Below are 16,465 nucleotides of genomic sequence, written 5' to 3' on the forward strand. Positions count from 1 at the left end.
TTAGGCCCGGAGATATATTGATAGCCACGCTGATCTACAAACGGCAGGACCGTTTCAAAATCCCAACCGGACCAAACTTCCGTAGCAGCGACTGATTTTCCAGCTTCAAGTAAGTATAGTAATCTAAAAATGACAGGCTAGTAGGTAGATACGCCTAGAAGAAAAAAGACCGAATAAAATTATTCTATTTTTACTGATAATTTTAAAATAAATTTAATTACATTCATCAAAAAAATCAACCATTAATTGTACGAAGTTAACCTATCGTCACTATGTTTCACATAATATAATGCTCAATAACACGTGCTCTCTTTACAATTTAACTCCTAGAAGTGCACACAACTTCTTGGTAAAGTGATTACACAGAAAATTAATTTCATAGTTATTGTACTACTTTAACAAATTGTCTTTCCGTTTATTAAATCCATCTGCAATAACAGCTGATCAATTCTAACCAAAACAATGCCAAACTTGGCAATGATCTAATAAATGGTTTAATACGGTTGTGTAGATTGTATTGCGAAGTTCATTGCCTTAATGATAACGAACTGTTGTGCGTATGAGTATTAGCGACCATTATCTATTGCAAAGAAAAAAATCAAGCCTGCAAGCCTCAAATAGTTCCAGAGTGGTAGAAATGTTGCCATCATAAATCCCAAGAAGCCTCCAGCTATTGCATTAGAATGGCGATAGAAGGAATGTTTCTAATGTGTTACAAACGCACCCATCACCTCTTTCACTAATCGCAATCAGTTGGCTAATTAAAAATTAATCTCAATTAGCTACTGACTCACCTTCTTTGCTGTAGCATGCGATTTTTAGCTGATCGCCTGCATCTCCCATCACTCTCTTCCATCGAACACTTTTCAACAAGCACAAAAAATTGTGGTTTTACTTCGGCCACAACAACAGCACGAACCCGAGTGTTTTTACAACTCAAATCTAATTAATCCATTTTCAGGTCAACGATGAAATGGTCCAACGGAATGCTGTGGACGTAAGCTGTTGGAAAAACTACAGCCCACACCCTGTAGCACCCGATCCCGCAGCCCTACCCCCATGTGCATCCAGTGAATCTTTCGTTCAACCCGTTCTACCGCGCTCAGTAGAAGACACGGCACACGGCGAGTGTGGCCGACGATTCCTCTTGCGTCAAGGGGCTTTTACTGCCGGAACATGCCCGTGGAGCTGGTGCGCTTTTGTACGGGCAATGGCAGAGACTTACGAGTTAATTTTATGATCCACTTGCAGCGTGCAGCTGATATTGGCTACTGCCGCATTCGAGCATTGCCCGTCCGTACGGTGGTGCTGCTGTCGGCATAAAACAACCCCAGGGTACGCTGCTTGAAAAGCACATGCTGTTGTAGAGATTAAAACGGTTACACTAATGCTACTGACTGCTCCATTTTACTGCATACAAAAATAGTATCAAGGCAAGAACGCTATCGATCGGCACGGAATGGACGCGAGGGCACGTATTGGGCGAGTAATGTGCGCTTTGAAGGACTTTTTTTTTGAGGAATAAATTAAACAAAAACATGAAGAATATTTATCTTCAATTGTAAGAATATTTGTTCACTTTTCATTACAGAAATGTTTCAAATAAGACGAGATTCGATTGTACAAAAATAGGATCCAGCGCATACTGTGAGCTCGATGTAAGTAGCAACATGTACACTATGTTTGGTTATCAGAGGCCCAAGAAAGAAGATGATAAAATCCTTAACAAGATTATTTTTCTTTCCGGCCCCACCAAAAACGAACCAAAAGCATTACATTTCGGTGAATCAAGAAAACAACACAACCCTTTGGAAGGGAGAAATTGAGCAAAATGGATTGCAAAACAGAGGAACATTCCACTCATATAGAGGGATGCTGGATGGAATGTTGCCGCCTCCGCATGCAAGGCGTAAAAAAACACAGAAGCACACCCATGGCTAACGCGGCACACAGGCACAGGAAAAGAGAAAAAAAATACCCTATCTTGAAACGCAAACCGGGGAAATAATGCTCACATCTGCGCTGCGCTACAGTGCGGCGAGAAAAACTATGTAAATCCTCAACAAACAAACAAAAAAAAAAGAACGGTCTTTCACTCTTCCCCCGAAAAACCACAAAATGGTCATCTATCCTGAGCCGCCCGAGTAGCATCACACTGTCCGCACTCGAAACACAGCACGGCTTTAGCTGTTACCACCTGCTGCTAGCGTTAGTGCTGCTACAACTAACATCGTTACTCTTGCGCTACCTCACACACATACTAACCGTCCATTAGCCTGAACACTATCCGACAGGCAGCATCAGTAACGCCGTTTCTTTCGGCTTATAGCTGCTGCCACAAACAGCCAAAGATGGAACCGTGAAACAATCGATTCGTCACCATTTTCTTGAACTCCTCCGGCAAAAAACAAAAAGACAAACGAAAAAGGTTTGCCACCAACGGAGACCCTCTGCTGTTGGTCATTTCAGTAAAGAAATACATTTTCGTGTTCCTGCTGGGTGGATGCAAAAATCGTAGACTGAAAGTTTGCTACTGCTGTGAACCTTTACGCATTTCTCCGCTTTGTGCGTAGGAGCAACAAAAAAAAACATGATGAGGTAAACAAAATTTCAAACCACCTCCCGGTCCATCATCAGGTTTCGTCCCATTCAACAACCAACGTTACTGTCTCTTCTCGCTCTCTTAATTCTGCGTCAGAACAGTGCCTTCACTGTTGAATAAGAATAAGATGGTGCATTCCTCCGCAATCGTAAACTTACGACGAGCACTGTAGCATCCTACCAGTTAGGCAGCGGGTCTGCAACACCAAACCCATTGCGAACAATCTGGCAAAAATTCAATTTTTCAATCCCCAGCAGCACCTGTCAAACCGTTCTGTTGAGAGACAAGTGAAAATCTAAACAACGTAATCGAAACATCATTTCGCACAGCAGATAGACGCTAAGCAGCACCACTGACCAGGGCGAGAATGTTGTTTAACCTCCACGGCCATCTTCCCACGGCCACAGGCCCAAACAATGTGGTCCCCCCCCCCCCCGATATTAGCGACCCTGATGGACATGATTATGTTAGGCTTCATTTCCTAGACGTCTTTCTTTCACCCCTTCCCTACTTAAATCGTCAATCAAATATGTTATTGTAGCGGAGTGCAATTAAGATCACTGGTTCGCAGAGCGATCCGAGGAATTAAGAATTTGATTTGGTTCGCGACCTCATGTCATCTGTAAGGTTTATAACGATTGACCCCGATCGATTGTGAATTGACGGCTTCATATTTATGAATCTTCGAACATGATCTAGCTGGAACAAAAACGTCCCACGAACCTGTTTAATCTACTATCAATTATCTGAGCATTGCGATCACTTATAGATGTTATTGATGGCTAACTTATCCAAGAACCTAGGCCAACCATTCTAGTGTATGTGTGATCAGCTCGTAATGTCTCCATCCTGCGGATGTGATGTGTTCGACGAGGAAATAGGAAAAAGATGTTTGAACTCGGATGGAATCTTCCCTGGAGAAAAGAAGGTCATCAACTCATTGGATGGTTCGCTAGTGGCATTCACTTAACGGGTGACTGCCACTCTCTTGTATGTTATCATCAACAGTATTTTCCAAACCCTTAGTTCCCCATTCGCCTCATCTCTCGCGCCCAATCCACATCCACCCTTTTCATATCGCGTTCTCTCTTATCTGTACAGCTTTCTCTCCTCCGTTCGGTTCCCCCAATGACCGAGGGAACCAACAACCGGCCTGCTTCAATAACCGAACTTATCAAGCGAACCGTTCATTTTGAATATGTGTACCGTACCGCTTATCTTCCGCGCTACAAATCGTAGCACAAGTGTGCAATAACCATGAAAAGTAGCAAAAGTTTTGTTAAAACAAGAGAACAACAATGAAGTAAGGGTTACAGCACAACACAACAGAATCCGCTAAACAATGTCGTAGCTCGTTGTAATGCTCTACCTGGAAACAATGAAAACATAACCTTTCCCATGAAGATGTTACATCGCAATGCTCACGTTTCGATAGACAATCGAAATACGCAGCGTTAAACCACAGAGGGAATTGAGCACTTGCAGTGAAGAACGTACTATCCAATGTAAAGCACTTGGGAAACGTTCAACTTCTTTAGCAATATATGAGCTAAATCACTCATATCAATATCGCTATACCGTGGTACCACGCAACATACGAGGTTAATTCGTTCCGGGACCTTCCGGGAACGCTGTTATCGCAGAGCAAATTTGTCCATTGAAATTCACTGAATAGTCATTAATCAGCTCTAGCTTCCAAAAAAAAACCTCACAAGGTTTTACAACACATAAGCTATGACGAGCTCAACCTACTGGACGGGGAAATTGATAGTAAACAAAAATAACTTTACTGAATCGAAAAAAAAACTGGATATGGAATCGAGTGCACAATTTAGTGAATCTGACAGGCCTTTTATGTTCAAGCGGATTCAAGAGTTGAGATTTCAAATACACAATTTTACGAAACAAACGATACATTAAAAACTATGTTAAAATAAGTTAATAATGTAAATATTTGTAATTAGTTTGCTGCTTGTGTAATACTAAAATAGTCATTTTATATCCCAACTCTTGAATCCACCCGAACGTAAACAGGCTGACAGATTGGGCATTCACTACATTCTGCAAGCGATTCCATATCCGGTATTTGCGATTCAGTAAAGATTTATGAGTTTCATTATCAATCTTCCCGTTAATCTAGTTCGTAAAACCCTGTAGCAGTGAACTGCTTTTGATTATAAATGTCGCAAAGACTAGTTTGAAAAACATGACCTATCCGGAATTATCAAATAAAAATTAAGTAAGTTAAGTAAACACATTTCGAAAACTGGAACTGTGTTCTACTCAACTCCTCAATGGTTGAAAAAAATTGGTTAAGTCCCGGTATTGGTAGGCTAACGCGTTTACACGTAAGATTCGGAACTCGTATCCTATCGTATCACAGATCTTACTCAAAACACTCGTATTTCAAGGTGCCACTGTACTACAAAGTTCAACCTGGATGATTTTAAAACTTAACGCTATTTACCGACTATCTTGATAATTCTATACTATGTATCCTACAAATATATTAGCTGTATTTACATATATTTTGTAGTCGATAGTTCTGAAGATAGTGGTTGTACGAAAGGACCTACTACTACGGACTCCTGGGTCGCCCCTTGCTGGGTAGTCAGTTTTGCGACTTCCAGGTGCTCTTCATCCTCACTTTGAACAGAATACAGACTAGCCCATCTCCGGGACGTAAATCCCAAGTAGTTTTTTTCCACTTCCAACTATTTATAGACCTGGAATCGCATCTAACAAATCTTGCTTTTTTAAGACTTTCAATTACAGAAATTAATTAAAATGCTGTCCACATGGCCAGCGAGCAGCTTATTTCTGTTTCTTTTTTCTTGCACACTTGCCATCTCTCAGAACTGTGTCGCCTTAGTCCAATTGCATCTGCTGTATTGTAATAGAACACTTCTACCCATCCCCGGACCAAGCTCCAGCTGCTGAATCAACGAATAATCATGAAGCCTTGATGAACGTGGACGATATTCTGCTACTCGACCCTAAAATCGATACTCACTGGCACACTTCTGGCTCGTGGAACAATTACGAAAGTGTGCTCTCGTGACAGAGAATAGCTCTTTTGGCAAACCCTTAAACCACCGGACAATTTTTTGCATGTAGTTGTGTAAAAGCAAACCGAGATGATAGATACCATTTCAGATATTCTATTCTATTACTTTACTAATTCTGTACTCAACTTAGTACTACTAAATAGAGAAAAAAGGTATATTGGTGCTTCATGTAAAACCAAGTTTAAAATGGTTGTCTAAAAGCACTATTATCAAAAGCTGTACTTAAAATTAGATAAAAATAATAAAACTCGCCCTAAAACCCGATCAAATACGCGGCCGCTCAAAAGGCTGAAACTTTCACCACGGTGAGAAAATGAGTTACTCGCATGCAAAAACCTCACATTGAGGTGGTAAAAGCAATTTCACTGAGTGAGTTGCGTCACCTCACCTCGGTTGAGCTCTCGGAGAGTCTCCCACATGCCACTGCACGGGCATAGTAGTGAGCAACGGCCGAGATCTTCGTGAAACTCAACCACCGCGCGCTGCTGGGCGCGCTTCTACTCATCATTCCACCCTTCCGCAAGTGACGTTTGATTTCGCGTTCCGCTCACTGTCAGGAAAATCGATTTTTCACATATAATTATGTAAAACCAGCCGTATTTTTTTCAATAAACCTACGTAAGATGCATAAGTTTTGTGGGAAAAGTCCCATCAGACATTAGAGACAATTTGGAAAACGAAAGGGAGAGTTTAGGGCTTTAGTAAAAGCTGTGGCCTTCTATCTCTTGCTTAGTATATTTCCCACACACACACACACACATACACGCGCACACAAACTTACCTCGATTTTTCTTTCGACGTTTACGAAATAAATTCCCGCAGTGCACAGCCGCTTCGCTGGGTTTCAACACCAGCCAGCACACTTAACAATTCCGCTTCCACACAACACGCTTGAACACGGCACACACCGGCACACAAACACACAGGCAATCTGCCGCCGCCTAGTGGTCACTTGTGGGCTGGTATGAGATATTTTCTGCACCGCCACTTTTCCTTTCCTCTTTTTTTTTTTTTAGATGGTATATTTTATATAATAAATATATACTATCTATGTTTGGCTCCCCGCGTACGTCGTTGTTCGAAGCGGAACCGGAATGGCCGCTGGCCGCCCACCATCCAGTCGGAAAATCAATCGGCGGAAGAGCTTCACGGGCGAAACACAACACAATCTAGACACACAGACACAACACACACGCACACACTACACAGACACACGAGGCACGTGCACACACACCATTCCCCTCCGTGGCGGTGAACCCCCTTTTAGCAGGCGCACCAAGTAACCGCGTGTGCGCGAATGGATGTGGCGTGTGCTCCAGCTGTGCACGGGCCCGTACGTCCTCCAGGTGGTCGGTTCGCACAAATTCAACACGAGATTGGTGTTACTGCGGCTGGCTGAAATAGAGATAGAACAAAACCAAATGGAATTTACACAAACCGATGGGACGCACAATAAGGATGCTCTCCATAAACGCACGAAACACCGTGGCCTACTGCCAATGTTCATCATACATTCTTCAAACAAACATCTCACATGGGAAGGTTTTTCCGGGTTCTATTTGCTTGAGAACTTTTATCCGAGCACAGTTTTGCTTGTGTTTTTTTTTTGTTTAGGGTTTTGCCCCACGCTCTCAGCAGGGTGTTCCGAACAGTTTTCGTTTTGTAAGCCCTTTTTCCAACCTGTCATATAATCTTTACAGAACTTGCATTGAATGTTACGAAACAATACTGAGTTGTAGTTGGTCCTGGACATGGGTCTGCTGTTCCCTTATTTCGGAGGACCAAAACAGAGTACAACAGTTGCACGCACAAACCCACTGCAATTTTCCCCCTCTCATTGTTTTCCACAGCACCTCTACTATTCCAATTGCTTCCCACACATTTTCCACACAGTAAGCTTAGGGTCTCTTTCGTGATAATTCATTCTCATTTATTCTTCTCTATCGGCCTCATCACTGCCACTGGTCACTTAGATAGAATACTTTTTTTTTCCACCCTCCCGTTCCACTGGGACCACTGGGTGGTGGTGCATTTTCCAGGCATATTCTTCAACTGTTTTGCGAACTACCACACACTATCGGGCACGATACTGATCATCATCATTGAGCACGAAGTATTCCGGTGTCTTGAGGTAATTGAGGGATTGTGTAATGCAAGGGTAGCCCAATGGCCACCTGCTCCAGAAAAGGATAAAGAATGCAACACCAACAACAGCAAGAAAAACTGTTCACCTTCACATCGAACGAACGAACGACTCTGGCCGCCCCAACGTCGTGAGGAAAACTGTGAGCAAGTGTCCCAATATTGCTGGCCAACCTGTGTACCATTCGCTGTCATTTTACTCTTTGGGGAAAATTCTTGCTCCGCACACACACAAACGCACACATTTACTCCGGAACTTCGGTGAGAGGTTTCTCTCCCTCGCCGGTGGTGATTGTCGATTTTCGCTCTGAAGAATTGTTGTCTGATTTTTCCATGTGCGATGCGTGATGCTCCGGGGACAGAAGGATGTTCCAAATACGTATCTCACCTCCACGGGTATCGCTCTCAAGTGGACGAGCTTTTCCCATTTTCCCACACCGCTCATTGCTCATTTTCTCCCGGCCGGATACGGGGGGGAGCGGGCCAACACAACAACAAAAAAAACCAGCTTTCGGGGCGATATTTTCTTCTCTGGGCAGATTTTCACCTCACTCACACATCGCTGCACAAACCTCTTTCAACAAACGGGGAGAGTATTTTTCGCGCATCCACACAAGTTTTCCGCTTTTAAAAATCTCATCTCACCGGATGAGAAAAATCGACCCGCGCACTCGGTGTTCGTGAGGGCGAATTTCCTGTGCTCACCATCAATCGCGGCACGGTGAGGGAAATTGTAATGAGCGAGAGTTGGAAAATGCTACACACCACACATACACGCACGCACACACGTACACAAACTTATTACATAATTTCTTCCCATGATGATGGTCTTTTGGGGGTGCAAATTAAACGGGTACCCCAAAAATTGGAACCCACATACAAATGGATTTTCCACAAACGGTCATCATACACGGGTTCGTTTGCACGTACGCACCAAACACACACACACTCACACGCACAGATTTTCCTACTTGCCCTTCCTATTAGAATTATTATTTGAATTATTACAAAAATTTGGAGACTTTCTGTTTTTTTTATAAAACTCAACCAATATTAGATTATTAAGCTTAATTTACTGTGAGTATAAAACATCACCGAAAAGGTTGTCACAAACAAAAAGCAAAAAATCTCTATCTACCCTACCAACCCCAAAACTCGCCCCCCCCCCCCTCCTCCCCTTCACACACATACACGCACACCCAAAAGAGATTCTAAATTAAAATTCACAACATGGTTTTGTGATCATGGCGGCGTGTGACCGAGTGAAAAACCGAAAGGAAAATTTTTCCGCTTTCCACACGCGACGACCGATGCTCTCACGGGGTGTCGCGGTGTCTAATGCGAACCAGGCATATAGAAATCTATATGTGTGCGCTTAATATAGTCCCCTAATCATCGCTGTCCGCCTGCACAGTCGCGATCTCTGTCCTCTGTGTAGGGGTGGCCAAACACACGGGTCGAATTTTTGTTCACTTTTCATGTCGACGCGATGTGCCCCACATATATCAAGCGTTTCAACGTATCTCCACACACCTTGACATGCAATACGCACACACACATACACCAACCACTAACCACAGGGATAGGCGATCGATTTGATCGATTATAGTCGAAAATGTTCCAACCACTGCCAACACATCATCATCATCATCATCATCCATCTATTAGCAACTATTGGGTTTTCCACCATTCCTTTTGCACCCTTTGCAGCCGTGGTCACTTGTCTCACACACATTCGTGCTGCTCATATATTTCAGGGTCACAGAAATTATAGGATATCGAGCGGATTTGTTTCCTTTTTTTCCACTCGTCCCTTTCGTAAGGCGAACGGTCATCGCATCGATTGCTAGGCAAAAGCGATCAACCGTTGGGGCAACACCTGTGCTTCACTGCACACGAATTGCCTGCGGGTGTGTATGTGTGTGTGACCTTTTTCTTTTTGTTTTTCCAACACCCATTTTCCCTCATTCACAAAACGTTTAACTTTTGCCTGGTGCTGCTGCTAATTAAACACCAAGCAAATGGGTTTTGTTTGGCAGGAATATCATAACCACTCTACGCTATATCGTCACCTCAGAACAAAATTCCACAAGCAGACAGCACAGCACCACGACTAGCGACTAGCGCGCGACCACTTGCGGCGAACTTGCAGCGTGTGTGCTCTCGCACTGAAAATGTGCTCCCGACGTTCGCTCCCATCGAGGGTCCCTCAATTTTCAGATGGGGACCTATACGCCACCCTCCCACTCACGCGAAACGCCGTTTGGGTACGGCGTGGAGAGAACCACCGAGAGAGCGGCAAACAACAACCCTTATCTCCTTTTGCTCAGGCGAGCAAAAGGGAAAAGTGAGAAAAATCGTGCTTAAGAGCTGGAAAATGGTAATGTTTTTTTTTTTTCGCCCTCCCCCACTGTTTAGCTTTCCCGAGCGGTGAGAGAAACGGTACAACTCACCCGCTCAAGCTGCTGAGCGAACGATGATGAGAATGAGGGAAAAACTTTGAGTCCGTGTGTTTACCGCATATCTCACTGTGCAGAGACACGCACGCACGCAATTAAGCTGTGAACATCGAACAGTACATGTTAGAGTTGTTGTATAATTAAAGGCTATTTGGAAAATAGCATTCAACAATTACACCTAAACATTTGAAGTATTGTTAGTAGAACTCAACTAAATAGCTAGTTACATTATTTTTAACGAAATATTTTCCTTTAAACGTGCCTACATTTCGAATTTCGTTAGAATTTCCATTCCGAACTCTGATCTTTTTGGGGATAGTGCACGCTAAACTCTTCAAAACGTTATTTTTCAACGTTTTTCAAAAAAAAATTAGAGTGTCTACTTTATCGAAAACCTAACCCAAAGTTTGTGAAACGCTTCCTTAAAGACCAATACGTGAAACAGTGCTACATGTAAAATAATTATAAGTCTAAGACAAGGGAGAACCGATTATGTATTAGTAGTAGTGACGGTCTTCACACGACAGGACCGGTGCAAAATCCCATCCGGACCAATCCCCCGTAGCAAGGATTGACCATCCCTCCTTCCTCCTATCCTCCTATAAAGTAAAAGAATTGCATTGTTGTGAATTGCATCGTTTGAGAAGTCTTATGAAGAGTCTTTATCGAAGAGTGATTCAAATAGACTCTCGAAAGTTCACGCATCCTCAGAGCAATGGGGGATCATGTTCCTTAAAGGTGAAATTATTGTTTAGCAACCAAATAGGGATTGGAGGGGTCCATAGCAGACAATCTCTCTAGAGATCGTTAACCTTGGATGGTTTATAAATCTTAGAAGAAAATAAAGGTCTTAGAGGAAACAGAGATTCAAATTCATTCATTCAGTTTGAAGATTCATTTAGTTTTTTCAATCTCAATCAGACTCACCCAACACTAATGCTAAATCGAGATCACATCCCATCAAATAATATGGACAATAAAAACAAACCTGCGTGAACTCCATTTGAATAGATATCGATAAGCGTAACGCTGATTACCACACATCGAGTGAAATACGTATTATCAAACATTTAAGGAATGTATTGTACTTAAGGTATAATACAGATAAGATATCACTTTTGTGTATCCTTATCATATAACGCCGGAATATAAATATAAATATATAAATATCAACATCATCGCTTATTCAAATTATCGATTACAATGTCTGATAAAGTCTGGTATAGATAATAGCTCTGTTGTTTTACAAGATTTATCATATATACTATTGCGCCATTTCATAAAAGGTATTTCAGAATTAATAAATACATTCACTATAATAGCTGACCGCTGGAATGTGGGAAAGATCCGCGTATCTCAAATTTTCGCGTATCCTGGTGCAATATTGTTAATGATTCAGAATCGACTTCCTTCTTTGTTTTTTTTTTATTTATTCAATAATTCAGGGTACTTCAAAAAGACATATTAACCCATTACATTCCAGCAATACGAAATCTTAAACTAATTGACATAAAACTTCGCTGCTAGAAATGGCCCAAATTGGTGAGGATAGGGCATTATGTTCTTTGGTCCTCTTCTGAACTTAGGATATCTGATGTACAAAATTCCCTTTTTTCCATACAATTTTTTTTATTTTTTCTTGATTTTCTTGCAACTCTGCTCAAAAATATATTCTAAAGCTTGTCTTTAAATCATTTTATCAGAAAATTTGAACAATCTAGTTAAACAATAAACTACAAACAATAACAAACAACAGGTTAAATTACAAGTTATTGACATTTTTGATGATCATTTTATCAACTCAATTTTTCCCGAACTTTGCACACTGCAAAGCACTACATAAATAGCCAAAATTAACGCACGAAGTGTAACTGGCACTAAAGACAATATTAAATTATCATGGGAAACCATTAAAAATAAGCTGAGCCCTTAAGTTTAATAAAAAGCAGCTTTTCAAAAAAGATAATTTGGGCGTATGAAATTTCATAAGCTAGGATAAAATAATAACTTAAAAATTAACGTTTTATATGACAACAGAATGCATTTTCAACCACTTTTGTTCGCCCTTTTACCTACATTTTGTGCTATAAACTAACGCAGTTGTGAAGTTTCCAAAGACTACGCATAAGAGAAACCGTTTATCTCTAGGACTGCCAGTACACGAATAATTTATGCGTGTATGCGAACCAGTGGTCAAATAATATTATCTACACATAAACAACATAAAATAGTGCAAAACCCCGTAGGAACAGTCGATTGATTAATATTGCAAACAGTTTAAACAAAAAAAAAGCATCACAGAAACCATCATCATTAGGTTTGGGCCGGTTTCCTCCCATGCCAAACGGCGGACGATTGTTCCAAGCGTTCCACATACGCACGCGAAACAGCGCAAGTCGTGACCGCTCGGAAACATTCTTATCCTACCCGTGAACGCATCGGTGGGATGTGTGTGTTTTTTTTTTTTGGCGAAAAAACCACTGCTCAACGGTTGACCACACTCACATATGCCCGAATCCCAAAGGAGAACCGGCAATTTCAAGCACGCAGCAGTTCGATGTTTATATTTAGAAACGTTCACACACAGCATGCCAGGCAAACCACAGTACCAGCCCGAGACACCAGATGCATCAGAACATTGGTGCGCAAGGTGTAGAATGGAAACTGTACGGCCAGGTTGTTCACCAACGGAATATGGCGCGGTGTGCAGAGAGACAACACACGACTCTGCTTCAACGTGCCGGTGTGTGATCCACATCCCACCACCAGTCGATTTATGCTGATGTGTCGAGAAAACGAGAACTAAACGTACCACCATTCGATCGATCGATTTTCGTGTCTCGAAAAGGTGGAAAATTCAATTCCGACCACAGGCTGTTATGCAATGTGTGGAGTGGCCTTTTTTGCATGATGTTTCGGAACATACAATGCATGTGCCAGCCCTGGCCAGAGTGGTCTCCCAACGTATAAAAATGAAAATGGAGATTGATTTTTGCTGTTTCTTTTTTGCAAATCAAACCAACGCTTTCCTTCTTGGCCATTGTCCCTGGTGAAATTGCTAATCAATTTTCATAATTTATCACGCTGGAAGGAGGATCGGTTTTTGTTCTATTTCTCCATTCGCTAAAAATAACCAGTACAAGAAAAGCGAAACTCGTCGGCTTATTTCCTTGCACCAATTCCGTCTTCCATGGCACGCGCTCTTTGCGAATGTGCGAATGTTCAATCCATGGTGGCGACCGGAGTTGCTTAATTAGCACAACTTTCCGCCATTCTTACTCTTTTGGAGATTGCTTCGTTCGTTTGAGCAGAATGTTTTTAAGCAAAAACTATGTGACACACTGCAATAAACGTGATTGGAATGGTTTTGCTGAGCGGGGAAAGCTTCCTGTTTGAACTTTTCAATAATGTTATGCTACCTTGTTGGCGACCTTCGGGAGAACCATGTTACCAGCATAGTCAGAGCACAGGAACCAACAGTTACCACGACAAAGTGGGTATTTCTCTAAAAGAAAAACAAAATAAAAACATGTCGCTCATTCACTCCGGCAAGAGATGGTCACATTACCCGACACACATGCGTTAGTCATTCCGCTTCAGGGCACACGACATTTTTCCCTTCACTAATTGAGGCTACCCACCCGGATGTCGATAGGCAAGAATGAGCCCCGACGGCCATCCTCGACTGCCTGGTGTGCAAAAGCGGCAAAGCCGCTGGTCGAGGACAAAACACGGCAATATATAGCAGCTCACTTATGTTTACCTGTCATACCTGTGACGATTTGTTTCGTTCGCTCTTTCTCGCTCTCGCTCACCGTTCTATCTCACTGCGTTCTTATCACGCGGATGCATTTAGGTCGCTGATGCACCATAAATCAACGACGGCTTGCCAACGTCTCGATGCACCACAGCGACAACACGGATGAGGATGTTAAAGCCTTCAACCTTGCGGATGTAAACAAACCAGCGCTTCCCGCCCTGGGTAATCGCCATCGCCTCCAGCGACCGACGCGAAACAAGATCTTGCGATCCAGCAGAAAACGAGCACAGTAGGCCGCGGGTAGGTGGATTCTCTGTGTGTACGCATAGCAAACAAAACCAATCGCATCACTTTTCCCGCTTCGTACCACCTTGCTTCAAAGCGCAACCTTTCGCATCGCATTAAGGCCCATCGTTAGAAGTAGTTTAATGGCCACCTGGACGATTAAAATCGATCGATAGCGCCGTGCTTTCACACGTAGTCCCACTCGCGAGTGTGCGTTTTTTTTTCACCACGTTCGCTACACACACTTATCCCCAAACGCGAAAAAGAAGAACACCCGGTGCACAGACACACGCGTATACACAACGTACGAGCACAGCTTTCACCTTTGATGAAACGATCGTCCCTATTGGGATCTATGCACCTGAATGTTAAATTTTGCAGTTTAGAGCACATCGAAACCTTTCAGCACTGGGCACCATTTGAAGACAGTCCAGTTCAGTTATGCTTTTACGCTCGTTTAGGAAAGCTTATAAAAGACGCTTCTAGTTTCATACTGCACCTACAACCGGAAAAATCAATGATCACACGCGAAACGGGGTGTAGGAGGGTTTGAAACGTGTACAGCAAACACAAACTGCCCATAGCAAGCATGTTTAACTTACCGATTTTGGCCAATTTCTGTTCCAAAACGCTCCGTTAACGCGTGGGTAGTAGTTAACAGCCCGATAATGACGAACCCATTAATGACTCACTAAGTATGGAACTCTCCTAATCCAAAAGGTTCCAAAACACGGACGGCGCTTTGCGGCACGGCTGTATTTTCATCGAATATATTCCCAGCATGCAAAAGACAGCCGGACGGGCTAACATTGTCGATTTACGGTACACAGTCGAAGAGTGCACGTGTTTTTAAGGCATTTTTACTACATTATGGTCAGCAATTTTATCTGATATGGCTTTGAGAAGATTTTACCTAATTTTGCAAACACGTTTTATTAACATTCAGACGATTTTTCAACATTTTGCAAGTTTTAGCCCACCTTCGAGGGCATTGCTATTGTTGATGTTGGTACCTTGGGCAGCATATTGGGTGTCACACCTTCATCAAGAAGAAGAACAAGAAGCTCACGTAAACAACATGAGAGAAGCCGCTGCAGAAGCGAACCAATTTTTCCAGCAATTGTGTGAAATACAGTTGTTTCCATGCAGAAAATAACAATGAGGAGTCTTCTGCATCTGCTACCATAGCGAAAAAAGCGTTATTCGCACATTTATCACCGTCATGTTCGTGCATCCGGTACCACCGTCATGATCATGCTGCCGGCAGAACCAAAGGAAATGAAAGAAATTTATGTCGTATGAATGTGCTTTTTTTACCATGCTTCAGGTTCATCCTGTGCCCGAAGAGATCCTTAACAACGTAAATGACCCTGTTACATCGCACAATAGCTCCAGTGCCATCTTGCAGTGGTTAAAACGGGTTACAATTTTCTTCAGCGATACCGATCTCTGAATGTGCATGTGATATTCTGCGTCATAAAAGAGATAATATAATCGCACATATGGTTTCAAGCAGAGTTCTTGCTACATAATATCTGCTCCTCTAATGTATTTACAATAGTTTACGCTACGATCACATGAAAACAAGACGAGACAAACTCATGACGGTTTGATGACGGTACTGATGATGCTGTTCCACTGGAATCAGTGTCCGAAAATGCATGTAAAATAGAGACTATTTATACCTCCATTCAATTCACGAAACTCTTTTCTCTAAGGCTGAGGCTTCAACAAAACCAAAATACATACCGACATTTTACTGCACCATCAATTTGGTGCATCTAGCGCAAATTCATGACGAAGACATACACCGCAGTGCATATTTCGCTTGACTCCATCATGGGTGCTTTTATAGCCCTATATTAGCCCCCAATTCAACACAGACGTAAAAGACAAATACATAACACATTAGAGATTCAAACACATACAATACGAGTTCGATTCTAAATATAGACAGTAAAATGATTGGGGGATGCATAGAAGAAAAAAAGAACTGGTAGGGAATGGTGGGAGAGGGGCAGGATGGAACCAAAAATTTTGTTTTTGGCAGCGTTGCCAATTTTTTGGCTACTGCAAATGTCAAAACCTGCCTTAGCCATCGTTATTCGGGCGCCCGAAGGTACCAATTTCGGGCGCCCTGCGGGAGCAT

General features: G+C 42.4%; 1 protein-coding gene across 4 annotated transcripts in view; it reads right to left on the reverse strand.

The window, feature by feature from the left end:
- LOC128298440 (plasma membrane calcium-transporting ATPase 1) overlaps positions 1 to 15,083 on the reverse strand; it is a 52,257-nt gene extending 37,174 nt beyond the window's left edge. For all 4 annotated transcript variants that reach the window (XM_053034189.1, XM_053034191.1, XM_053034188.1 and 1 more), the window contains exons 1-2: positions 14,919 to 15,083; positions 6,452 to 7,065 (exon numbers count right to left, since the gene is read on the reverse strand). The gene's annotated coding sequence lies outside the window, so the exon portion shown is untranslated. The remainder of the gene's footprint in view (positions 1 to 6,451; positions 7,066 to 14,918) is intronic.
- Between the last annotated feature and the right edge of the window lie 1,382 nt (positions 15,084 to 16,465).

Source organism: Anopheles moucheti, chromosome 2, assembly GCF_943734755.1.
Source record: "Anopheles moucheti chromosome 2, idAnoMoucSN_F20_07, whole genome shotgun sequence".
Taxonomy (NCBI): domain Eukaryota; kingdom Metazoa; phylum Arthropoda; class Insecta; order Diptera; family Culicidae; genus Anopheles; species Anopheles moucheti.